The sequence below is a fragment of the Pristiophorus japonicus genome, chromosome 9, assembly GCF_044704955.1.
Source record: "Pristiophorus japonicus isolate sPriJap1 chromosome 9, sPriJap1.hap1, whole genome shotgun sequence".
Taxonomy (NCBI): domain Eukaryota; kingdom Metazoa; phylum Chordata; class Chondrichthyes; family Pristiophoridae; genus Pristiophorus; species Pristiophorus japonicus.
The window spans coordinates 189,875,780-189,891,194 of NC_091985.1; positions in this window are offsets into that span (position 1 = coordinate 189,875,780).

A 15,415-nucleotide genomic window follows, 5' to 3' on the forward strand; every position below is an offset into this window, starting at 1 on the left:
TCCCTTTGTAGATTATTTGCGTCCTCCTTACAACTTGCTTTCCCACCCATCTTTGTATCATCAGCAAATTTGGCCACGTTACACTCGGTCCCTTCATCCAAGTCATTAATATAAATTGTAAATAGTTGAGGCCCCAGCTCTGATCCCTGCGGCACCCCACTAGTTACTGATTGCCAACCAGAGAATGACCCATTTATCCCGACTCTGTTCTCTGTTTGTCAGCCAATCCTCTTTCAATGCTGATATATTACCTCCAACCCTGTGAACTTTTACCTTGTGCAGTAACCTTTAATGTGGCACCTTGTCAAATGCCTTCTGGAAGTCCAAATGCACCTGATCCACTGGTTCCCCTTTATCCACACTGTTCGTTACATCCTCAAAGAATTACAGCAAATTTGTCAAACATGTCTTTCCCTTTATGCTGACTCTGCTTGACCGAATTTTGCTTTTCCAAATGCCCTGCTACTGCTTTAATAATGGACTCCAACATTTTCCCAACCACAGATGTTAGGTTAACTAGTTTCCCACTTTTTGTCTGCCTCCTTTTTTAAATAGGGGTGTTACATTTGCAGTTTTCCAATCTGCTGGGACCTCCCCAGAATCCAGGGAATTTTGGTAAATTACAACCAGTCAACTATCCCTGCCGCAACTTCTCAAGACCCTAGGATGCAAGCCACTCCGCTGCTCTTACCTCATAACCCTGAAGATCTTTCCAACTCAAATATTTATCTCTTTTGAAAGTAACATGTGAATCTGCTTCCACCAGCCTTACAGGCAGTGCGTTCCAGGCCATAACATCTGGCTGCTTAATTTTTTCCCCTCTTGTAGCATCGGGTTCATTTGCCACTCACCTTAAATCGGTGTCCCCTGGTTACCGAGCCTTCTGACACTGAAAATTGTTTCTCCTTATTAAGAGAGTTGGTGCGCTGGAGGAGGTTACAGAGGTAGTGAGGGGTGAGGCCTCGGTGGGATTTGGACAAGAGGAGTGTTTTAAAGGTTGAAGCCACCAGCTGTCTCTCCCAGTACAGAATGTGACTCACTGCTAACAGGAAAGATTTTTGTTTAACTACTGAAGTTGCATAATGAGAGTAAATCAATCTTCATTCCTTTAACCATCAGCAACATGGAAAGAGGGAAATGAATGATCTTTAAACACTTGGTTATCGACCCCGACACTGTAAATTGTTTCTCATAAAAGAAACATAGAAATTTACAGCACGGAAGGAGGCCATTTAGGCCCATCGTGTCTGCGCAGGCCGACAGAGAGCTATCCAGCCTAATCCCACTTTCCAGCTCTTAGTCCGTAGCCTTGTAGATTACAGTACTTCAAGTACACATCCGAGTACTTTTTAAATGTGGTGAGGGTTTCTGCCTCTCCCAACCTTTCAGGCAGTGAGTTCCAGAACCCCACCAGCCTCTGGTTGAAGACATTTCTCCTCAAATCCCCTTTTAAACCCCCTACCAATTACTTTAAATCTATGCCCCCTGGTTGGTGACCCCTCTGCAAACGGAAATAGGTCCTTCCTATGCACTCTATCTCAGCCCCTCATAATTTTATACACCTCAATAAGGTCTCCCCTCAGCCTCCTCTGTTCCAAAGAAAACAAACCCAAACTATTTTTGTTGGGCTAGAGGCAGTTACAGAGAGAGGCAGGGGTGATACTTTGGAGGGATTTCAACAAGTGGAGGAGTATTTTAAAGGCTGATGCCACCAGCCATTTCCTCCAGCACAGAATGTGACTCACGACCAATACGAAGGATGTTACTGTAACTACTGCGAAAGTATAATGAGGGGAAATCAATCTCTGTCCCTTTAACTAACAGTGACATGGTAAGAGGGAAATGAATGACCTTTTCAACATCTATTCCACTTGGCACTAAAGTGTCTGGAATTCATAATAGGAACTTCAGGGAAACAAAATACTGACAAATATTAAACTGTTTTGTTGACAAAAGAAACCTGAATTTAACTGTTAAAAGATAAATTCTTTAAGAGGGGTTCACACTGATTCACCTGACAGGCCGACTCAGGATCCAAACCTCAAGCACCGCAATTGGTTACAGAACACGCTGCTGCCTTGGCCCACCTATCATGTATGTAACCCCAGGCAACCTGTATAATACCGCCACCAGAGGGCTTACCTATTGGAGTCCCAAGGGATCCCAGCATCCCTTGGGAGCACTGTATATAAGCAGGCCTCCCACGCTGTACCAGCATTCTAGAGTCTGAATAAAGGAGCTAAGGTCACACTTACTCATTGTCTACAGTACCCAGTTGCATTACTTTATTATAAGCATAACAATTGGTGATGAGATAACGAACAACCACGCGGAAATGCAGAGAACTGTTGGTATCCTGGAGAAATTCTCAGAAGGGCATGATTGGGAGGCCTTCATGGAGCGACTCGACCAATACTTCGTAGCCAATGAGCTGGAAGGGGATGAGAAAGCTGCTAAACGAAGTGTGATCCTCCTCACCGTCTGCGGGGCAACAACCTATGGCCTCATGAAGAATCTTCTTGCTCCTGTGAAGCCAACAACCAAATCTTATGAAGAACTGTGTACACTGGTCTGGGAGCACCAAAATCCGAAGGAAAGTTTTCTGATGTCAAGGTATCGATTCTACATGTTTCAGCAGCCTGAAGGCCAGGAAGTGGTGAGCTACTTCGCTGAATTAAGGCACCTTGCAGGACATTGTGAATTCGATGGATTCCTTGAGCAAATGCTAAAAGACTTTTGTGTGCTTGGCATTGGCCATGAGGTTATCCTTCGCAAACTATTGACTGTTGAAACACGAACCTGAGCAAAGCCATAATGATAGCCCAGGCATTTATGTCCACCAGCGATAACACCCAACAAATTTCGCAGCATAAAGAGGTTTCGGCAAGTACTGTACACAAAGTAACATCGTTTTCAGGCAGGAAATGCATATGGCAGAAAGTACACGCCTGCAGCTGTGCGACCTCAGATGACCCAGAGTTTGCCATCAAACGTTAATGCGAGGCAGTTAATACCTTGTTGGCGCTGCGGAGGTGATCATCGAGCCCATCAATGCCGCTTCAAACACTATATGTGCAAAGGCTGTGGAACAATGGGACACCTCCGGCGAATGTGCAATCCCTGCAAACCACCACGTTGCAGAGGAGGATGGATCCACAGCGGATCAGGCTGAACTAGAGAATCGAACCGAGGAGGCAGAAGTGTACGGGGTACACACCTTCACCATGAAATGTCCACCGATCATGCTAAAATTCGAACTGGACAGAATTCCAGTATCCATGGAACTGGACACGGGTGTGAGTCAGTCTATCATGAGGAAAAACACCTTCGAGAAGCTGTGGTGCAACAAGGCACACAGGCCCAAGCGTAGCCCCATTCATACCAAGCTAAGAACTTACACTAAAGAGCTGATCCCTGTAATTGGCAGCGCAGTATTAAAAGTCTCCTATGATGGAACAGTTGACGAACTCCCAGTATGGATTGTACCAGGAGATATCCCCACACTGTTCGGCAGAAGCTGGCTGGGAAAAATCCATCCGAGGGCTCTCATCCGTCGACAATGCCTCATGTGCCCAGATTCTGAGGAAGTTCCTGTCATTGTTTGAGCCAGGCAGCAGAATTTTCTCAGGGGCGAAGGTGCAGATCCACTTGGTTCCTGGTACACGACCCATCCACCACAAGGCATGGGCAGTGCCATATATGAGGCGAGAGAAAGTGGAAATTGAGCTGGACAAGCTGCAATGAGAAGGCATCATCGCGCCAGTGGAGGTCAACGAGTGGGCCAGTCCTATTGTTCCAGTTCTCAAAGGCGATGGCACGGTCAGAATTTGTGGGAATTATAAAGTAATGATTAAACATTTTTCGCTACAGGACCAGTACCCCCTACATAAGGCAGACGACCTATTTGCGGCCCTAGCTGGAGGCAAGACATTCACCAAGTTGGACCTGATTTCGGCCTACATGACGCAGGAGCTGGCGGAATCTTCGAAAGGGCTCACCTGCATCAACACACACAAAGGTCTGTTCATCTACAATAGATGCCCATTTGGGATTCGATCGGCCGCGACAATTTTTCAAAGGAACATGGAGAGTCTGCTAAAGTCGGTTCTGCGCACTGTGGTTTTGCAGGACGACATACTGGTCAAAGGCGGGACACCGTCGAACACTTGAAGAACCTGGAAGTGTTTCTAAGTTGGCTAGATCGCATGGGACTCAGGTTGAAACACTCGAAGTGTGTTTACCTGGTGCCAGAGGTGAAGTTCATACGGAGAAGAATCGCGGCAGGCGGCATCAGAGCCACCAATGTCAAGAACGAGGCCATCAAGAACATGGCGAGACCAAAGAATGTGATGGAGCTGCAGACGTTCCTGCGACTCCTCAACTATTTTAATAATTTCCTACCTGGGTTAAGCACCTTGCTAGAACCCCTACACGTGCTGCTACGCAAGGGAGATGACTGGGTATGGGGGAAATCACAAGGAGCTGCTTTTGAGAAAGCCAGAAATCTGTTATATTCCAACAAACTGCTTGTTCTGTATAACCCATGTAAACCCGGTGTGAGCTGTGAGGAGGACGCAAAGAGGCTGCAGGGTGACTTGGAAAGGTGAGTGGGCAAATGCATGGGAGATGCAGTATAATGTGGATAAATGTGAGGTTATCCATTTTGGGGGCAAAAATACGAAGGCAGAATATTATCTGAATGGCAGCAGATTAGGAAAAGGGGAGGTGCAATGAGACCTGGGTGTCATGGTTCATCAGTCATTGAAAGTTGGCATGCAGGTTCAGCAGGCGGTGAAGAAGGCAAATGGTATGTTGGCCTTCATAGCTAGGGGATTTGAGTATAGAAGCAGGGAGGTCTTATTGCAGTTGTACAGGGCCTTGTTGAGATCTCACCTGGAATATTATGTTCGGTTTTGGTCTTCTAATCTGAGGAAAGACGTTCTTGCTATTGAGGGAGTGCAGCGAAGGTTCACCAGACTGATTCCAGGGATGGCTGGATGACAGAAGAGGAGAGACAGGATCAACTGGGCCTTTATACACTGGAGTTTAAAAAGATGAGAGGCGACCTCTTGAAACGTATAAGATTCTGACAGGACTGTACAGGTTAGATGCGGGAAGAATGTTCCCGATGTTGGGGAAGTCCAGAACCAGGGGACACAGTGTCAGGATAAGGGGTAGGCCATTTAGGACTGAGATGAGGAGAAACTTCTTCACTCAGAGAGTTGTTAACCTGTGGAATTTCCTGCCGCAGAGAGTTGTTAATGCAGTACATTGGATATATTTAAGATGGAGTTAGCTATGGCCCTTACAGCTAAAGTGGTCAAAGGGTATGGAGATAAAGCAGGAAAGGAGTACTGAGGGAATGATCAGCCATGATCTTATTGAATGGTGGTGCAGGCTCCAATGGCCGAATGTCTTATTCCTGCACCTATTTTCTATGTTTCTATGTTTCTAACCCATGTAAACGTTTAGTGCTATGTTGTGATGTGTCTTCGTATCGGGTCAGGTGTGTGCAACAAGCAAATGAATCGGGAACATTGCAACTGGTCACCTATGCATCCAGGAGTTTGTCCAAGGCCAAAACGGCCTACAGCATGATTGAAAAAGAAGCTCTGGCATTTGTTTACGGGTGAAGAAAATGCACCAGTATGTGTTTGGTCTCAAGTTTGAGTTAGAAACCGACCATATTCCTATTCTCAGAGAGCAAAGGGATTAATACCAATGCCTCTGCCCGCATCCAAAGATGGGCGCTTCTGCTGTCTGCATATAATTATGTAATCCGCCACAGACCAGGCACAGAGAACTGCGCTGATGCTCTCAGTCGGTTACCATTGCCCACCACCGGAGTGGAAATGGCACAGCCTGCAGACTTGCTCTTGGTGATGGATACATTTGAAAACGAAAAGTCACCCGTTATGGCCCGCCAGATCAGGAGCTGGACCAGCCAGGATCCTTTACTGTCCCTTGTAAAAAACTGTGTCCTCCATGGGAGCTGGTCCAGAGTCCCAGCGGAGATGCATGAAGAGATCAAGCCATTCCAGCTGCGCAAAGAAGAATTGTCCATACAGGTGGATTGTCTTTTGTGGGGAAATCGCGTTGTTTTGCCGAAGAAAGGCAGGGAAACGTTCATACATGACCTACACAGTATCCACCCAGGCATAGTAATGATAAAAGCTATAGCCAGATCCCATGGTGTGGTGGCCCAGCATCGACTCAGATTTGGAGTCATGCATGCGCCAATGCAACACTTGCTCTCAACTGGGTAATGCACCCAGGGAGGCACCGCTAAGTTTGTGGTCATGGCCCTCCAAACCGTGGTCTAGGATCCACGTTGACTTTGCGGGCCCATTTCTAGGCAAAATGTTTTTGGTTGTTGTGGATGCTTATTCGAAATGGATTGAGTGTGTAATAATGTCTGTAAGCACATCCACTGCCACCATCGAAAGCCGACGAGCCATGTTTGCCATGCATGGTCTGCCTGATGTCCTTGTCAGCGACAATGGGCCGTGCTTCACCAGTGTTGTATTCAAGGAATTCATGACCCACAATGGGATCAAGCATGTCACATCTGCGCCGTTCAAGCCCGCATCCAATGGCCAGGCAGAATGGGCAGTCCAAATCATCAAGCAAAGCTTGAAATGTGTGTCGGAAGGCTCCCTGCAGACCTGCCTGTCCCAAGTCCTGCTCAGCTACTGCACCAGACCCCACTCGCTCACTGGGGTTCCCCCAGCCGAACTGTTCATGAGAAGGGCGCTCAAAACAAGGCTATCTCTTGTTCACCCTGATCTCCATGATCACGTCGAGGGCAGGCAGCATCAACAAAGCATGTACCATGATCGCGCAAACTTTTCACGCGATACTGAAGTCAATATCCCTGTATTTGTACTCAACTATGGACATGGTCCCAAATGGCTCGCTGGCACGGTCATAGCCAAAGAGGGGAATAGGGTGTTTCAGGTCAAACTTGCTTATGGACTAACTTGCAGAAAGCATTTGAACCAAACCAAACGGCGATTGACAAACAGCCACGAGCAACCCGAAGAGGACACCACCAACTTCGACCCACCAAAACATACAAGTAGTAACCAACATCACGGTCGACCACGAAGCTGAATTCACCATTACCAGCAGCCTGGCAAGGCCAGCTGCCTAGCAGCCCAGTAAAGAACCAACAAACTCACCCACACCTGCATTTGTACTGAGGCGATTGACAAGGGAGTGAAATGCCCCAGATCGACTCACCCTGTAAATAGCGTACTATTGACATTGGGAGGGAGTGATGTTATGTATGCAACGCTCGGTAACCTGTCTCATACACTGCCACCAGAAGGTATACCTGTTGGAGTCCCAAGGGATCCCAGCATCCCTTGGGAGCACAGTAAATAAGCAGGCCTCCCATACTGTACTGGCACTCTGGAGTTTGAATAAAGGAGCTAAGGTCACACTTAGTCATGTCTACAGTACTCAGTTACATTACTTTATTATGAGCATAAGAGTAGTGGCTGGAGGAGGTTACAGAGATAGGGAGGGATGTAGGGCTTGAGGAGGTTACTGAGATACGGAGGGGTGTAGGAGCTGGTGGCGGTTACTGAGATAGGGAGGGGTGTAGGGGTTGGAGGAGGTTACAGAGATAGGTAGTGGTGCAGGGCTGGAGGGGGTTACAGAGATAGGGAGTGGTGTAGGGGCTGGAGGGGTTACAGAGGTAGGTAGTGGTGTAGGGCTGGAGGGGTTACAGAGATAGGGAGGGGTGTAGGGACTGGAGGAGGTTACAGAGATAGGGAGGGTCTAGGGGCTGGAGGACATTACAAGATAGGGAGGGGTGTAGGAGCTGGAGGAGGTTACAGAGATAGGGAGGGTGTAGGGGCTAGAGGACATTACAGAGATAGGGAGGGGTGAAGGGGCTGGAGGAGCTTACAGAGCTACGAAGGGGTGTAGGGGCTGGAGGAGGTTACAGAGCTAGGGAGGGGCGAGGGTCATGGAGGGATTTATCGGTGCAGCAGAGCAGGTCTCCAATGGTCCTGGTTAACCCTTGCCACTGGACCAAGACCTCGCTCTGTCAAGCCCTTGTGGTGGCTGGTGTACAATCCACACACAGGCATCTTCCACCCTTCAGGATGTAGTTCGGGATCCGGAATATTAGGTCCTTCATTGAAACACCTGTCACCCTCGATACGAGGGTCTGCCTAAGATCATTCTGTGATACAAAGACATTCTGTGACTTATTTCTCCTTTTCCTCCCTTTCTCCGTTTCCCACATTACAACAGTGACCACCCTCCAAAAGTATTTCATTGGCTGTGAAGCACTTTGTGACGTCCGGTGGTAGTGATAGGCGCTATATATGCAAGTGTTTCTTTCTTCCTTCCTAACTTCATCCTTTCCTATCTTCAATCGTCCTGCCCCTGCATTTCTTTCCCCCTTTTCCCCTCCTCTCCCACCCCCTGACTTTCCACAATCCAGTTCCCGCTTTAATGGGGTCGGGACTGAATTATAGTTGCACAACCATAATTTGCGCGGATGGGCGGCTCCGTTTTAAGGGCGATTCCAGGGAGCGGCCATACGGTCAGAAGCGCGATGACGCAATGGCGCTGGGGCGGCGACGGAAGGGGAGCTGCAGCCGGCCTGTGATTGGTTGGTGACAGCTGTCCATCACCCAGCCGAGTAGGCAGGTTCCCTCACAGCCGGGCGGCTCTGCCATTAGCTGAAGCAGCTGCCCATCAAGCAGAGGGCCGGCTGCCATTGGCTGAGGCGATGGATTCAGTGTAAAGCGCCCCCTGCAGGGCCAGGAAAGGTACTACTGGGTCCCATCAAACACAACAACAACTTATATTTACATAGCACCTTTACCGTACACTCCCAGGGCAGGTCCAGCACGGGTTAGATACAAGAAGAAAGAAAGACGTGCATTTATATAGCATATTTCACGGCCACTGGACGTCTCAATCACTTTACGGCCAACGACCTACTTTTGGGGTGTGCACACTGTTGTATTGTGGGAAACACAGCAGCCAATTTGTGCACAGCAAGATCCCACACACAGCGATGTAATAATGACCAGATCATCTGTTTTTGTTATGTTGATCGAGGGATAAATATTTGCCCCAGAACACCGGCGAGAACTCCCCTGTTCTTCTTCCAAATAGTGCCCTGGGAACTTTTACATCCACGTGAGAGGGCAAACGGGACCTCGGTTTAACGTCTGATCTGAAAGATGGCATCTCCGACAGTGTGGCACTCCCTCAGTACTGCTCTCCGACAGTGCGGCACTCCCTCAATACTGCCCCTCCGACAGTGTGGCATTCACTCAGTACTGCCCCTCCGACAGTGCTGCACTCCCTCACTACTGCCCCTCCGACAGTGCGGCACTCCCTCACTACTGCCCCTCCGACAGTGCGGCGCTCCCTCAGTACTGCCCCTCCGACAGTGCGGCGCTCCTTCACTACTGCTCCTCTGACAGTGCAGCACTCCCTCACTACTGCCTAACTGACACTGTGGCGCTCACTCAGTACTGCCCCTCTGACAGTGCTGCACTCCCTCAGTATTCTTCCTCCGACAGTGCAGCACTCCCTCAGTACTGCCCCTCCAACAGGACAGCACTCCCTCAGTACAGCCCCTCTGACAGTGCTGCACTCCCTCAGTACTGCCCCTCCGACTGTGCAGCAGTCCCTCAGTACTAACCCTCCGACAGTGTGGCGCTCCCTCAGTACTGCCCCTCCAACAGTGCAGCATTCCCTCAGTACTGCCCCTCTGACAGTGCGGTGCTCCCTCAGTATTCTCCCTCCGACAGTGCAGCACTCCCTCAGTACATCCCCTCTGACAGTGCGGCACTCCCTCAGTACTGACCCTCCGACAGTGCGGTTCTCCCTCAGTACTGACCCTCCGACAGTGCGGCGCTCCCTCAGCACTGCCCTCCGACAGTGCGGCACTCCCTTAGTACTGACCCTCTGACAGTGCAGCATTCCCTCAGGACTGCCCCGCCGACAGTGCGGTGCTCCCTCAGTACTGCCCCTCTGAAAGTGTGTTACTCCCTCAGTACTGACGCTCCGACAGTGCGGCGCTCCCTCAGCACTGCAATGGTGTGTCAGCCTGTATTTACATGCTCAAGTCCCTGGAGTGGGACTGGAACACACTACCTTCTGACTCAGAAGCACGAGTGCTACCCACTGAGGCATGGCTGACAGGGCAGGTGCAGCACGAGTTAGTTGTTGTATTACACCCAGAACTTGGATGAATGCTGCATCCTGGTGGTGAGTTATTGTATTACACCCAGAACGTGGATGAATGCTACCTCCTGGTGGTGAGTTATTGTATTACACCCAGAACTTGAATGAACGCTGCCTCCTGGTGGTAAATTATTGTATTACACTAGGCTCTTTGGTGGAGCTATCCAATTAGCCCCACTACACCCACCCCCTGCTCTTTCACCATTGCCCTGCAATTATTTCCTTTTCAAGTATCTCCCAATTGTCTTTTGAAACTTGCTGTTGAATCTGCTTCCACCACCCTTTCAGGCAGCCCATTCCCAATCTCAACAAATTGCTGCGTATTTTCCCCTCATCTCACCTCTGGCAACTTTGTCACCTGGAAACATAGAAACATAGAAACATAGAAAATAGGTGCAGGAGTCGGCCATTCGGCCCTTCTAGCCTGCACCGCCATTCAATGAGTTCATGGCTGAACATGCAACTTCAGTACCCCATTCCTGCTTTCTCACCATACCCCTTGATCCCCCTAGTAGTAAGGACTACATCTAACTCCTTTTTGAATATATTTAGTGAATTGGCTTCAACAACTTTCTGTGGCAGAGAAGTCCACAGGTTCCCCACTCTCTGGGTGAAGAAGTTTCTCCTCATCTTGGTCCTAAATGGCTTACCCCTTATCCTTAGACTGTGACCCCTGGTTCTGGACTTCCCCAACATTGGGAACATTCTTCCTGCATCTAACCTGTCTAAACCCGTCAGAATTTTAAACGTTTCTATGAGGTCCCCTCTCATTCTTCTGAACTCCAGTGAATACAAGCCCAGTTGATCCAGTCTTTCTTGATAGGTCAGTCCCACCATCCCGGGAATCAGTCTGGTGAATCTTCGCTGCACTCCCTCAATAGCCTCACTCCATGTCCTGGGAGTAAGTCAGTAATTCAACACCAGGAGGCAGCCTTGCTCCATGATGTGCATGTAATTCAGTAACTCACCACCAGGAGGCAGCCTCGCTCCATGTCCTGGGTGTAATTCAGTAACTCACCACTAGGAGACAGCCTCGCTCCATGTCCTGGATGCAATTCAGTAACTCACCACCAGGAGGCAGCCTCGCTCTATGTCCTGGGTGTAATTCAGCAACTCACCACCAGAAGGCAGCCTCGCTCCATGTCCTGGGAGTAAGTCAGTAATTCACCACCAGGAGGCAGCCTCGCTCCATGACGTGCATGTAAATCAGTAGCTCACCACCAGGAGGCAGCCTCGCTCCATGTCCTGGGTGTTATTCAGTAACTCACCAGCAGGAGGCAGCCTCGCTCCATGTCCCGGGTGTCATTCAGTAACTCACCACCAGGAGGCAGCCTCGGTCCATGTCCAGGGTGTAATTCAGTAACTCACCACCAGGAGGTAGCCTCGCTCCATGTCCTGGGTGCAATTCAGTAACTCACCACCAGGAGGCAGCCTCGCTCCATGTCCTGGGTGTAAGTCAGTAATTCACCATCAGGAGGCAACCTCGCAACATGCCCTGTGTGTAATTCAGTAACTCACCACCAGGAGGCAGCCTCGCTCCATGTCCTGGACGCAATTCAGTAACTCACCACCAGGAGGCAGCCTCGCTCCATGTCCCGGGTGTAATTCAGTAACTCACCATCAGTAGGCAGCCTCACTCCATGTCCCAGGTGTAATTCAGTAACTCACCACCAGGAGGCAGTCTCGCTCCATGCCCTGGATGTAATTCAGTAACTCACCACCAGGAGGCAGCCTCGCTCCATATCCTGGGTGTAATTCAGTAATTCACCACCAGGTGGCAGCCTCGCTCCATGTCCCGGATGTAATTCAATTACTCACCACCAGGAGGCAACCTCGCTCCATGTCCTGGGTGTAATTCAGTAACTCACCACCAGGAGGCAGCCTCGCTCCATGTCCTGGACGCAATTCAGTAACTCACCACCAGGAGGCAGCCTCGCTCCATGTCACGGGTGTAATTAATCAATGTCTCGATTTCAAAATTCTCCTCCGTGTTTAGAAATTCCTCCATGGCCCCAGCCCTGCCTATCTCTGTAACCTCCAGCCCCACAACCCCGCCGACAATTCTGGCCTCTTGAACATCCCTGTTTATAATATTGTTTGATAATCGCCCCGTGTGAAATGGCTTGGGACATACGATTTGGCTAAAGGTGCTATATCAATGCAATGGTTGCTGAGGTTGAATGGCCTGATTCTGTGCTCTATCTTTCTCAGAGAAATCAGGACAGGTGACCAAAAGTTCGGTCAAAGAGGTCCATTCTAAGGAGCATCTTGAAGGAGGAGACAGATAGAGAGGCGGAGAGGTTCAGGGAGGGAGCTCCAGAGCTTGGGACCCAGGCAACAGAAGGCACGGCCATTGATGGTGGAGCGATTATAATCAGGGCTGCTCAGGAGGGCAGAATTAGAGGAGCGCAAATATCTCGGGATGTTCTGAGACTGGAAAAGATTAGAGATAGGGAGGGGTGTAGGGGCTGGAGGAGGCTACAGAGATAGGGAGGGGTGTAGGGGCTGGAGGAGGTTACAGAGATAGGGAGGGGTTGGAGGCTGGAGGAGATTACAGAGATAGGGAGGGGTGTAGGGGCTGGAGGAGGTTACAGACATAGGGAGGGGTGTGGGGGCTGGAGGAGATTAAAGAGATAGGGAGGGTTGTCGGGGCTGGAGGAGGTTACACAGATAGGGAGGGTTGTCGGGACTGGAGGAGGTTACAGAGATAGGGAGAGGTGTGAGGGCTGGAGGAGATTACAGGGATAGGGAGAGGTGTAGGGGCTGGACGTTACAGAGATAGGGAGGGGTGTAAGGGCTGAAGGGTGTTACAGAGATAGGGAGAGGTGTGGGGGCTGGAGGAGATTACAGGGATAGGGAGGGGTGTTGGGGCTGGACGTTACAGAGATAGGGAGGGGCATAGGGGCTGGAGGAGGTTACAGAGATAGGGATGGGTGTAAGGGCTGGAGGAGATTACAGAGATAGGGAGGGGCGAAGCCATGGAGGAATTTGTAAACAAGAATGATAATATTGAAATCGAGGCTTTGCTTAACCTGGGAGCTAATTTAGGTCAATGAACACAGGGGGTGATGGTTGAGCAGGACTTGGTGTGAGTTAGGACATGGGGCAGTGAGCACAGGGGGTGATGGGTGAGTGGGACTTGGTGTGAGTTAGGACACGGGGCAGTGACCACAGCGGGTGATGGGTGAGTGGGACTTGGTGCGAGTTAGGACACGGGGCAGTGAGCACAGGGGGTGATGGGTGAGCGGGAGTTGGTGTGAGTTAGGACATGGGCCAGTGAGCACAGGGGGTGATGGGTGAGCGGGACTCGGTGCGAGTTAGAAGACAGGGCAACCGAGTTTTGAATCACCTCTAATTTACACAAGGGTATAACTCATTCCCTAACAGCACTGTGGGAGCATCTTCACCACACGGACTGCAGCGGCTCAAGATGGCGGCTCACCACCACCTTCTCAAGGAGCGATTATGGATGGGCAATAAATGCCGGCCTCGCCAGCGACGCCCACATACCAGGAACGAATGCAAAAGAGGAAATAGCAGAGGCCTAGACCATCATTTTCCAGTCCTCTTTGGATCTGGGCATGGTGCCGGAGGATTGGAGGACTGCTAATGTAGTACCCTTGTTTAAGAAGGGAGAAAGGGATAGGCCAAGCAATTACAGGTCTGTCAGCCTAACCCACATTTCGAAAGGCAAGGATTAATTAGGGACAGTCAGCAAGGATTTGTTAAGGGAAGGTCGTGTCTGACTAACCTGATTGAATTTTTTGAGGAGGTAACCGAGACGGTCGATGAGGGTAGTATGTACAATGTAGTATACATGGACTTCAGCAAGGCTTTTGATAAGGTTTCACATGGTAGACTGGTCATGAAGGTTAAAGCCCATGGGATCCAGGGCAAAGTGGCAAGTTGGTTCCAAAATTGGCTTGGAGTAGGAAGCAAATGGTAATGATTGATGGATGTTTTTGTGACTGGAAGGATGTTTCCAGTGTGATTCTACAGGGCTCAGTACTGGGTCCTTTACTTTTTGTGGTATATATCAACGATTTAGATTTGAATATAGGGAGTATGATTAAGAAGTTTGTAGATGACACTAAAATTGGCTGTGTGGTTGATAATGAAGAGAAAAGTAATGGGCTGCAGGAGGATATCAATCTACTGGTCAGGTGGGCAGAGCAGTGGCAAATGGAATTTAATTCAGAGACGTGTGAGGTGATGCACTTTGGGAGGGCTAATAAGGAAAGGGTATACACATTAAGCGATATGCCACTTAATAGTGTATATGAACAAAGGGACCTTGGAGTGCTTGTCCACAGATCCCTGAAAGTAGCAGGCCAGGTGGATAAGGTGGTTAAGAAGGCATATGAAAAGCTTGCCTTTATTGGCGGAGGCATAGAATTTAAGAGCAGGGAGGTTATGCTTAAATTGTATGCTATTTTGGTTCGGCCACAGCTCGAGTATTGCGTGCAGTTCTGGTCGACATATTATAGAAGGACGTCATTGCACTAGAGAGAGTGCAGAGGAGATTTACGAGGATGCTGCCTGGAATGGAGAAGCTTAGTTATGTCGACAGATTGGATAGGCTGGGTTTGTTCTCATTGGAAAAGAGGCGGTTGAGAAGAGACCTCATTGAGGTGTACAAAATATTGAGGGGCCTGGACAGAGTGGATAGTGAGGTTCTATTTCTTTTGGTGGAGTGGTCTATTGCGAGGGGGCATAGTTTTAAGGTTTAGAGGAGATTTGAGGGTGGGGTTCTTTACGCACAGGGTTGTGGGGATCTGGAACTCGCTGCCTGGAAGAATGGTGGATGCAGAAACACTCACCACTTTTAAGAGATGGATGGATGGGCACTTAAAGTGCCGTAACCTACAGGGTTACAGACCAAGAGCTGGTAACTGGGATTACACTGGATGACATTTTGGTGGACGGAGCAGATATAATGGTGAGTGCTGCAGGGAATAGAATATGACCAGGGTGATCTCCTGGATTATTTTCGATCACCTGGATGGATCGGAGAGGAATTTTCCCAGATTTTTTCTCTCTAAATTGGCCTGGGTTTTTATCTGGGTTTTGCTTCTCCCAGGAGAGCACATGGGTCTGGTTGGGGTGGCATGTAGAATGTTTCAGTATAAGGGGTGTTGCATTTGTGATGAGGCAGACTGGTTGGGCTGGGTGCTCTTTGCCTTTCCGTCATTGT